The sequence below is a fragment of the Amborella trichopoda genome, chromosome 13 (assembly GCF_054954075.1).
Source record: "Amborella trichopoda isolate Santa Cruz 75 chromosome 13, AtrichopodaSantaCruz75HAP2 v2.0, whole genome shotgun sequence".
NCBI lineage: Eukaryota > Viridiplantae > Streptophyta > Magnoliopsida > Amborellales > Amborellaceae > Amborella > Amborella trichopoda.
The window spans coordinates 12,747,129-12,758,142 of NC_142348.1; positions in this window are offsets into that span (position 1 = coordinate 12,747,129).

The window sequence follows — 11,014 nt, forward strand, 5'->3', positions numbered from 1 at the left end:
CATGGGGCATTTTTGATGTCGGATCGTTTCAAATATGGGTCGGTACGATATTTGGGTATCATATATTGTTCCAAATATGAGTCGATCATATAGGATTACTCCAAATATGAGTCGAGTCGATCCGATTTAAGGTATCATAATGTTTCTAATATTGGACCATTTTAAATAAAGGTGGGCATGAGACGTGAGCATGAGACTGTCCTCGAAACAACATAATGAAAAATTAAAATTTAATTTTTTTTAATTTTACAAAAGAAGGAATAGGGGCAAAATTGATAAACAATAAATCACAAACAAGCATTTTGTAATATCAAAAATATTTTCTGGTTTTACCATAATTTTTCCTTAAAAAATTAGATGGTCTACCATATTGTCACGCCGAACCAAAACATTAGTTGGTGAGTTAGCGATGGGCCATCGAATTGGTGAAGCCCTTGGACGGTGGAGGGCTTGGTCCAATAAAAAAATTGATTGGATTTGCGGAGTTAAAATTTTAAAATATAAAAATAAATAGAGAAATTACATGTATAAGTATTTTTAATGTTATTTAAATTTTACTCCATTAAATCTGTTCCAGTTTTCTACCCGTTATTACAATCATATCATGTAATTTTTAAAAATGACCAAATTACCCTTCTTGGATTTTCTTAATCATTTTTAAAACTTTCAAATGTTCAAAATCCGAAAAATTACATTTTAGTGTCTCCCAACGTTTACGGATTTTGAAACTTATTTACCATTAAATTTTAGGATTTTGAAAATCCAAAACTTGCAATTTTCATATTTTGAAAAATCTAAGAATTCAAATTTTTGGATTTTAAAAATCTAAAAATTGCAAAAGCCTAATATTGCAAATCCAAAATTGCATCTTGGTGTCACAACAATTTCAAATTTTGAAAATCTGAAATTTATTTAACTTAAACTTTTTTGAAATTTAAAAATTTGAAATTACTTTAAAATTAATTTATTGGATTATCAGAATCCAAAATTTGTATTTTTGTGTTGAGGATCCTATATTTTTTTGTTAAATTTGGATATTGAAAATATGAAAATTTTTGTGAGAAAAAAAAAAAAAAAACCTAACTACTCCTTTTTTTTTTTTTATAACAATATTACTGAAATTTTATTGACAAAAAAAAAAAAAACATTATGATTCACACAACAATTATATCATTTGAAGCAAATATAAAATCCAATGAAACTCCAAGCTTGACCAGCCCATCTGCAAAATTAATGGTCTCTCTATAAACAAGATGAAAAATAACAACTCCGTGACATAAATCCATAACTTCAGCCCATATTGATAGGAGTATCCAAGGTGGTTTGGCAAGCTTTTTACCCCAATTAATCACATTCAGCTAGTCACCTTCCACTATCCAAGAGAAATCCAATAGTCTTTTACTTCATAATCTTGAACCATTGCAACAAAACCCGATACTCTGCTTCAACATTACAAGTAGAGCCACATGGACCAGCAGAAGAGAGCAAGATTTCACCCCTCGAGTGGCTCACTGCAACACAAAAACAAAAACCTGCCAGGCTCGGATTCCCCTAACAAGTACTCTCTCCCATCAATGATCCATTATTTTTCGGATCACCAATAACTGAAATATGGATGAGCAATTTAAGAACTACAGAATAAACCAGGTATAAATATAGTAACATAAATTCTAGGTACCCTTTAAATAACATTAGATAAAATGCAGATTAACGTAATTTTCTCAAATAAATATGTGGGCGCCATTTGATTTCTCGCCCTATAGCAAGCTTTATATGCTTCCCCTGCAACATAAAATTTATTTACTTCTCCTTATCCAACCGTCCATTCTTAATGGAGGGCCAAGATTGCTCCAATCACAATGTCACGTCTCTACACTATTTTATTTTTAAAATTTTTTTGTATACTATTTTGACACCAAATTTTGTATGTTCAATCCTATATTAAACTCGCACTAGTTAAAAATATAAAAAACTATTTCTAATAAAATAAACGAATCAAAATACCCTTGAAAGTTTCAAAGGGTATTTTAATCATTATATTTTATAAAAAATTATTTTTAATATTTTTTATAGGTGCGCTCCAATTAGAAGATGACACGTACCAAATTTCATATTCATTCAATTTGTATAAAAAAAAAAAAACTTTGAGACGTCGGTTCTAAGATCAAACAGTGAGCGACTCTCTTGATCAAAATTGGACGGCTGGATGGTAAGGGAAGTATAGATCTTATATGCTGTAGGGAAGTATAGAAACCTTTCCCATAGCAATTTAAGCTTCGTTAGATATTTTTCCTCGGCAATTTAACGTCAAAGAATATTCGATTGGCAAATTTCATTTGTTTCCTAAGTACAATTGGCCCCGTAATTAAATTTTTTATAAAATAACTCGAAGTTGTTGAGCAAAAACGTTCAATTTAGCATTCATTATCTCTCTCCATTATTACCATCATCACTACATCACTATCGTATCTAGCACCACCACAATCATCACTTCATCACCACAACCACTATTGTACCACTACTACCGCCTATCCACCATCACCCCCACCAGCAACATCACTCCACCACCACTTCCACTTCCACTTCCACCGCCACCACCACCATCCTATTACCACTACCTACATGCTACAATTACTATGATACTGCCGAGGCCACCACCACCACCACCACCACCACCACCACCACCACCACCACCACCACCACCACCACCACCACCACCACCACCACCACCACCACCACCACCACCACCACCACCACCACCACCACCACCACCACCACCACCACCACCACCACCACCACCACCACCACCACCACCACCACCACCACCACCACCACCACCACCACCACCACCACCACCACCACCACCACCACCACCACCACCACCACCACCACCACCACCACCACCACCACCACCACCACCACCACCACCACCACCACCACCACCACCACCACCACCACCACCACCACCACCACCACCACCACCACCACCACCACAATTCCTTTATGACCAATTCACTGCCCAACTGTCACCACCACCATTACTATCACCTCCACCACCACCACCACCACCACCGCCGCCATCACCACCAACACCGATACACCATGTACTAAAAATTTAGTAAATCAAATTGTTACAATCAAATACCTATAGAGGGCAATGAAATTGACCGACTTGCCATTTGATCAATTACAAATTGAAAAAAAAACATTTAACGAAACTTGTAAAATTAAATATATTCATAATAATTTAAAAATATAAAATATTACTAAGTTGCCCAACTTATTTGACGTTAAAAATGATTGGTTAGATTGGACCAAATTTTGATGCTGATTGTTTTAAAATTGATTTTTACTTTTAGTTCATACCAACCAACGTCCTGTTCGGCAGTCCGACTAATGTGACCAGCCGATTCTATCTAATCGTGATAACTATGTTCTCGTTATACATAATTAGTTGACCATTGATAACTATGGAGCTTCCATAAACCGTTTATTGACAACGGTAATGGTGCGAAACAACAACATCAATGAAATATTGTCAAAATCCGGTCTAGTGGGTATTGCAAAACTTGCAACACTCTGAATCACAACCCCGCCGCTCGCCTTTCTTGGACTTTTTCAAGAAGCATCAGATTCGACTTTAAATCACAAAACTATTGAAAATGGGGAGATAGGCATAAGGACCAGCTATCCTTGGATCACCCACTTCGTCAAAAGATTGTTACGCACAATTTCATTTCCTAAGCCAAGTTACAATTTGAACCTGGTTGAGATTTTACACCAGCAGCTTGACCTTAAATGATGTTTCATTCGTAAATTTGAATTGATTTCCAGCTACAAATGGACCCTCAAATTGGATTTTTGTAAAAGTAGTTGGAGGTTCTTTTAGGTGAATTAGTGGGAATGATAGGGCCCTACCCATTTTATTAAAGAAATATCAAGATATAAGACCAGTTACAAACATTTTACAACCCCTCGTGAGGGGTACATCAGCAACATCATATAGTAACAAAGGATCTAACTCGTATGGGGCTAAGCACTGTTGCCTCTGTTATGGATACTGTCTTCTTTGCTAGATAGTCAGCAACCATATTGGCTTTCTTGCATATGTGAAAAATATGCCACTAGTGGTTTGCAAAGGAGGAGAGATTTACTTTGCAGTTAGCCAAGACTACATGGAACTTCCATGGGAGCTTACATCTTTGTTTCAAGGATTCCACAAGCAATTTGGAGTTTCTTTCAATTATGAGAGGTTTTCAATTCAGCTCTTTTACCTGAGAGATGGCCAAGTGCAAAGCATGCAATTTAGCAACAAAGTTGGAGTTGAGACCCAATGGCACTACAAAGGCAGCTATGAAGTCTCCATCATTTCTTATGATACCTCCGCAACCAATAGCTCTGGGTCATGGATAGAAGAGCCATTTATATTGAGCTTGAAATGACCTGCAGGGGGAAGCGACCACGCCACCAGTATTGAAGCAGGGGAAGGCTCCAAGTGCCAGTACAACTTGAAGTTCTATGTAATTTAGCATTTCAAATAATGAACGGCCCAACCCTTTACCTAAGAATGCGAACCAACAAATTTTCCATTGATGTGCTTCCTCTTCCACATAAAGGAGAATTGCGTTCTTTCCAAAGGCACCTACCTGATAATGATAAAGAAGATAGACAACCATACATTCTTCATACAAGTAGATTTAAAGCGGAATTTAATCCACTTTGCTATCATGATAGCTGTTTTGCCAAATCTCCAGAGGATAGACAGCCAAAGCACTTGTAGAAAAGAGCACTGCAAAATAACATTGGTTAGTCATTTCCTCCTCCTCGAGGCAAAGTGGGCTTCTAGATTCCACAAGCAGGCTTCGTGACTGGAGCAGGCCAATGGTAGGGAGTCTGGCATGGAGAGACAACCAGGTAAACCACTTTGCTTTGGGTGGGGATAGATGGACCAAAGAAAATCCGGTTGAATTGGGGGAAAATCGCGAATCTGATCCCATGCACTCCCAACTAAAGAAAAATCGTTAGATGAGGATATCCAAACTACTTAGATCCACTATGGGGCGGATGGGCAGCACATGAGACTTTACCTCCTCCCACGTATGAATAAGGGGTACTTGCGGGGGATAATAGGGACTAACTTCACGATGAACCTTCCAGATAGTCATAAACTTTATATCTGGCGAGAGGTCCCAGGTCATTATGTATGTCTGGGCTATAAAATTCCCATATAGATCTCTTCGATAAACGCGTATCGAATAAAACTCAATTAGCTTTCCATCACCTACAATCCATCCCACATTGCTCCGCAACCTATTTCGCGCCCTCAAGTAATACCTTTCCAAGTTAGTGCGAGTGAACCAGATGCATGAATTGCGAAAGTACCTGCTTTTAAAACATCGGGCTGAGAGGGAAGATGGGTTTGAAACAATTCTCCATGGTATTTTCATCATACCCTGCAAATTTAAAGTCATGAATATGTCGAATCTCCAGATCCCCTTCTTCAGCTTTCAGGCATAGAGTACTCCAATTTACCAGATGCATACCCTTGTAACTTGAATCCCGTCTATAAAATGTTAAACTGGAGCCTCTCAATGATGTTGCTGGTGCGGCAGGGAAGAGAGAAAGGAAGGAGCCAATAAACCAATGGAGTGCTAAGAACTGACATAAGGAGTTGTAACCATCCTGGATGGGCGAGAGAAAATACTTTCCAAGAGTCTATCTGCTAGTTGTCTTCGCAATTAGGTTATGGAAATTAGAATGTGTTAGATACCCATGAAATAATGGGAGACCAGGATATCTAAGGAGATTTGCAACCCCAAACTGGAGAGATTCTAACACCCTGCTTTTTAACCCTTAAACTGAACCCAAAGAAAATCACTTTGCTTTTACTGTGGTTGAGTTTCTAATTTGTGACTGAGTAGAAATCATCAAGAATATGCCTGATAGAGAGCGCTACTTGAACTAAAGCCTTACAAAAAGTAAGGAAATCACTTGTGTACAAAATATGATTAACCCAATAATTACATCTTGAAGGAAAGGCTGGCGGAAGATAATTATTTACAGCTGCCGACTCGATCATCATGCTGAGAAAGTCCGTGACAAAGAGTCCATCACAACATTTGTTCTTAAAAGCCAATCTTTCTCTAAAATCATCCGAGTTTCAAAAAAGAAAAGAAAAGAAAAACAGAAGACGTGTTCTCTATTGTCCTCTCTCTCTCTCTCTCTCTCTCTCTCTCTCTCTCAAAACAGGCTCCTCACATTGAAAGCTCCTTACGTTGACAACCCTTCTCACTGCAAGCTCTAAATTATTTCAAGCTCTCTCTCTCTCTCTCAAAACAGGCTCCTCACATTGAAAGCTCCTTACGTTGACAACCCTTCTCACTGCAAGCTCTAAATTATTTCAAGCTCTCGCTCTCTCCTCTCTGCCTTTCTCACCTCCAAGATCTAGAATAATTATCCCATTAAAGATTAATTCTAACTTTTTCATCCTAAATATCCTAATTCTAACTTTTAATTCTAACTTTTTCATCCTAATTCTAACTTTTTCAGTTAGAACTAAAGAGATATTGCACACACGGGGCCCAATCTATTCAAGAGTATTTAAATAAGATGAAATATCTCTTTGATCAGTTGACAATTATATATCCTATTGATGACAACGAAAAAATTTGCTATGTTTTATGTGGGCTTGGTGAGGAATATGAAATGTTTATTATTTCAGTTATGGCTAGACCACCTCTCACACCATATACATCTCTCCGCTCTCTCCTACTTGAACATGAGTTGTTCAATATTTCACCTATGGGAAACAGTGACTCAACCACTGCATTTGGACCCACACATGAGATTTTCTATGCATCCTCTCAAATGCCCAAAGGGAGAGGAAAATGACAAAGTCGTGGAAGAGGAAGAGGAGAAGGTCGTGGTAATCCCATTGGTGGCCAAGGTGGTCTGTTACCCTATCTCGGTAGTGGCAATCTTAGTGGTGCTCAAGGTGGTCCACCATACTGTGCAGATCGAGGAGGATGACTTTTACAAACACCACCAACACATCTTATGAATAGGACTGGTGTTGAATCCTATCAAATTTGTGATCGCACAAACCATCTCTCTTCTTAGTGTTATTATCGCTGCTCTCAACAAGACTCTCAAGACAACCCTAATACTTTGGCTCATTTTCTTGGGTCTATGTCTCTCACCACAACCTTTGAGGCAAATTGGATTGTGAACATCGGAGCTACAAATCATGTAGCTGATGATTCATGTGTGATTGTTGATGTTATTCTCTATAATGGTTCATGTCGAATCATTTTGGGTGATGGTTCCTCAGTTCCATCTCACATATTGGTATTGCATCTATTTTTTCGTCCATGGGTTTCCTAAAAGTACTTAATGTCTTTCTTTCTCCTAAACTTCAAAAAAATGTCCTCTTTGTATCTCAATTTTTTGACCAATTTAATTGTTCCTTCTTATTTATACTCGCTGCTCTTTTGGTGAAGGATCTTAGATCCAATAAGTTTCTCGCTAAAGAAAAACGTCGGGGACGTGTCTATTTTCTTAAAAGTTATGAAGTTCATGCATTGTTGGTTGCAGACCTAGCCTCTACAAGCTGTCTTAGAGCCTCGGAAAAGCTATGGCATCATCGGTTGGTCACATCAACTATGCTATAGTAGACGACTTGAATAAACTCAAGGCCATACCATCTTTATGTAATAAAGTGCCAAACAACATTGTTTGTAGAGGATATAAGCTTGAAAAACATCACAAATTACTTCTTTTTTTTAAATGCAAATAAGTGTACTTTTCACTTTCTTGATCTCATTCAGACTGATATATGGGGACTGTCTGATGTTCCCTCTCTCTCTATCTCTTGTTATTATATTAGTTTTGTTGATGAATTCACCCGCTTTACATTGATATATTTTCTAAAATCCAAATTTGAAGCTCTTCAAGTTTTTCAGTCCTTCAAAGAATTCACTGAGAAATATTATCAATTGCGAATTAAATTCCTTGGTAGTTATGATGGTGGTGAATTTACTTCTCATGCTTTTAGATCTTTATGTAATACTCATGGTATTAAACAACAGTTTTCTTGCAAAATAGTACAGTACAGTAGAGCAAAACACAGACACATCAATGATTTGAGGTTGTTAGATCTCAATCATTGCCATAGAATATTTCTAAGTCCTTGGTAGATGCAGCTATTAGCCAAGTAACAAGTGGTGGTGACGAAAGTACTCCAAGAATATCAATTCACAATAACCAACCGCATCTTTGGTAGAAGATTGGGCATAATATGGTGAACACTCCCCTGAACATTATTCATTTCTTATTGAACTCACTAAATATACAGAACCAAGTACTTATAGAGAAGCCATAAAAAACCTCAAGTGGATCGAGGCCATGAATGAGGAATTGTTTGCTCCTCATTGAAACCACACTTGGGATCTTGTACTTAGTCTAAAAAGTAAGAATGTTCCTGGATGTGGATGGATTTATAAGATCAAGTATAAGGCTGATGACATTATTGAAAGATACAAAAAAAAATTGGTGGCTAAATGTTATAATCAAAAGTATGGGTTGGACTATGAAGAAACCTTTAGTTCAGTTGTGGTTAGAGGTTACATCAACTAGATGTAAAAAATGACTTTTTGCATGGCGATCTCCAAGAAGAAGTCTACATGGGGAAACCACTAAGGTATGGAGAAACCAAAGGGTCTAATCTTGTGTGTAGATTCATGAAAGTGATATATAGTCTCAAACAAACCCAACGAGTTTGGTTTGAAAGCTTCTGCAAAGCCCTTCTTACAGGGAGTTATTCTCGAAGTTTTGCAGACAACTCCCTATTTGTCAAAAAGAAAGGACAAAAGCTGGTGATGGTGCTTCTTTGTGTTGATGATATCATTGTAACAGGAAATGATGATGATGATGAAATAAAGTAGCTAAAGACAATGGTTAGAGCACAATTTGCTATGAAAGATCATGGAGATTAGTATATTGTTGATTTTTCACCAATTGCTCCAAAAAACTGGTATATTGTTGGGTTTGATGTTAGCTAAATCACCATACCCATATTTTATTCTAAAGAATAAGGGTATTATGGTAAAATGAAATAGACTTTCTTAAGAAGCAAGAAAGTGATATATATATATATATATATAAGAGACTCAATGAAGGACATAATATCCTATCCTTTTGAGGGTCACCCTTTTGGAGGTTATGAAAATGGATATCAAAGATGGAGATTCGTTTACAAGAGAGAGAGACATGGCCTCCGAGAGTGTCACAACCCCGCCCTGACCCTTATTTTGTACTCGATGGGGGTGACTGAGTGCGAGTTCGTGATCTCAAGGTAGCATATGTCACTCAGGTCAAAGATGACTCAATGTCGATATGTTGGTGATCAAAGAAAACCATGACAAAGAACTAAATCAATAACTTTAAGTGCAGATAAATATTTGAAATTGGAAGGATCCATACACCAATAAATATGTACTACATCAAAGTCTTCACAAAATATTACACTTGAGTCTGGTGCACTAGGGCCAAAAATAGTACATATTTTCCAAAATAAACAAAATTCAGGGCTAAACTGCACAACCACCTACAAGAACTGAGTTTCTTCTTAAGTGAAAAAGACTTCAACCGCCAACTGCAAAACACGAGCTTCTGGCCCTCGACCTGGCCCTATGAACCTACAAGAGGGGAGAAACAAGGGGATGAGCTACAAAGCCCAGTAAGCAGATCTTGGTACCATGCATCATTTTCGAGTCTATTCATGCATCATAAGCAGTTCTTCCAATTATAAGAAGTCATAATGCATTAGTCATGTAAATCAGTAATCAAATCAATGCATTAATTACATGCTTCCTATTCAAATGTCAATTATCATTCAATCATTCCGATCATTAGCATTCACATTCACCATTCACATATTACCCACTCACTCCTTAGTTCACCTATTCTCGAAGTAGATGCCCTATCCATTAGGCTAAGCCAATCCCATTGCTGAAGACCTCTACTGTACCTCAAGAGGGAGGGCAATGACAAGTGGGTAAATCCACTTCGTAATGCCCTCATACTCACGCATACGATCCCCAGCACGCATTGGGATTTTCGATAGGCACTTACCTTGCAAGGCATCTCTCACTAGTCTCATCATATAAGTTTCAGAGGGTGCGACCCTCTCATTTGATTTTCACTTAACTCCATTACATCATTTAGCGAGTTAGGGTATGTTGCCAGCATTACTTTTCTTAGTGTAATAGTATCCACTATCGATGGCTGCCCCATCGTGTAGTGGCCAGTATCATAGTACCATAACAGAACAATACCCACTCTCATGGGTATTCCATTGCGTAGTAGTCATTATCACGGTATCATATCATGCCTAAGCATTTATTTCATTCATGCCAAATCAGTGCCATATGACAGATAATTCAAATTTTCATTACATAACATTATGATATCTAGCATAAAACACCCATTATATGAGAGCTATAGTGTTGTATTTACGCTTAGCAATCAACATTAGCATTACGACACATGTCGTATAACATTCATCATGGAACTATCACAATAGCATGGCATTTATCAATTTTCACATAACGCATAACTGCGTAGCACAATTCACATAACAATATGGTATTTAGTATTCATCACATGAAAATTATCACATAGCACTCATGCTTATCGCTTATTAAAGATAACACTGTGCAACTTGCATTGCTTAGTGAGTGATCTAGTAAAAGATAACACAATACGAGCACAAGGCTAAAATTTCTATGATGTGTAATGGTGACGTACCCCTCTTCTCAGAGGCATAACTCCCAATCTAGGGAGAATTTTAAGATAGTTCAGACATGCAACTTTAGGTTTACATGTGGATCTTTAAAATGACAGTGGTTTGAAGGCATTTAGACATCATTTGATAGATCAAAAACTTGGCACAAAATATGTGACAGTTGCTGGAAATCTCAGCAACTGTGGATACTGACATACCCTTACATGTTAG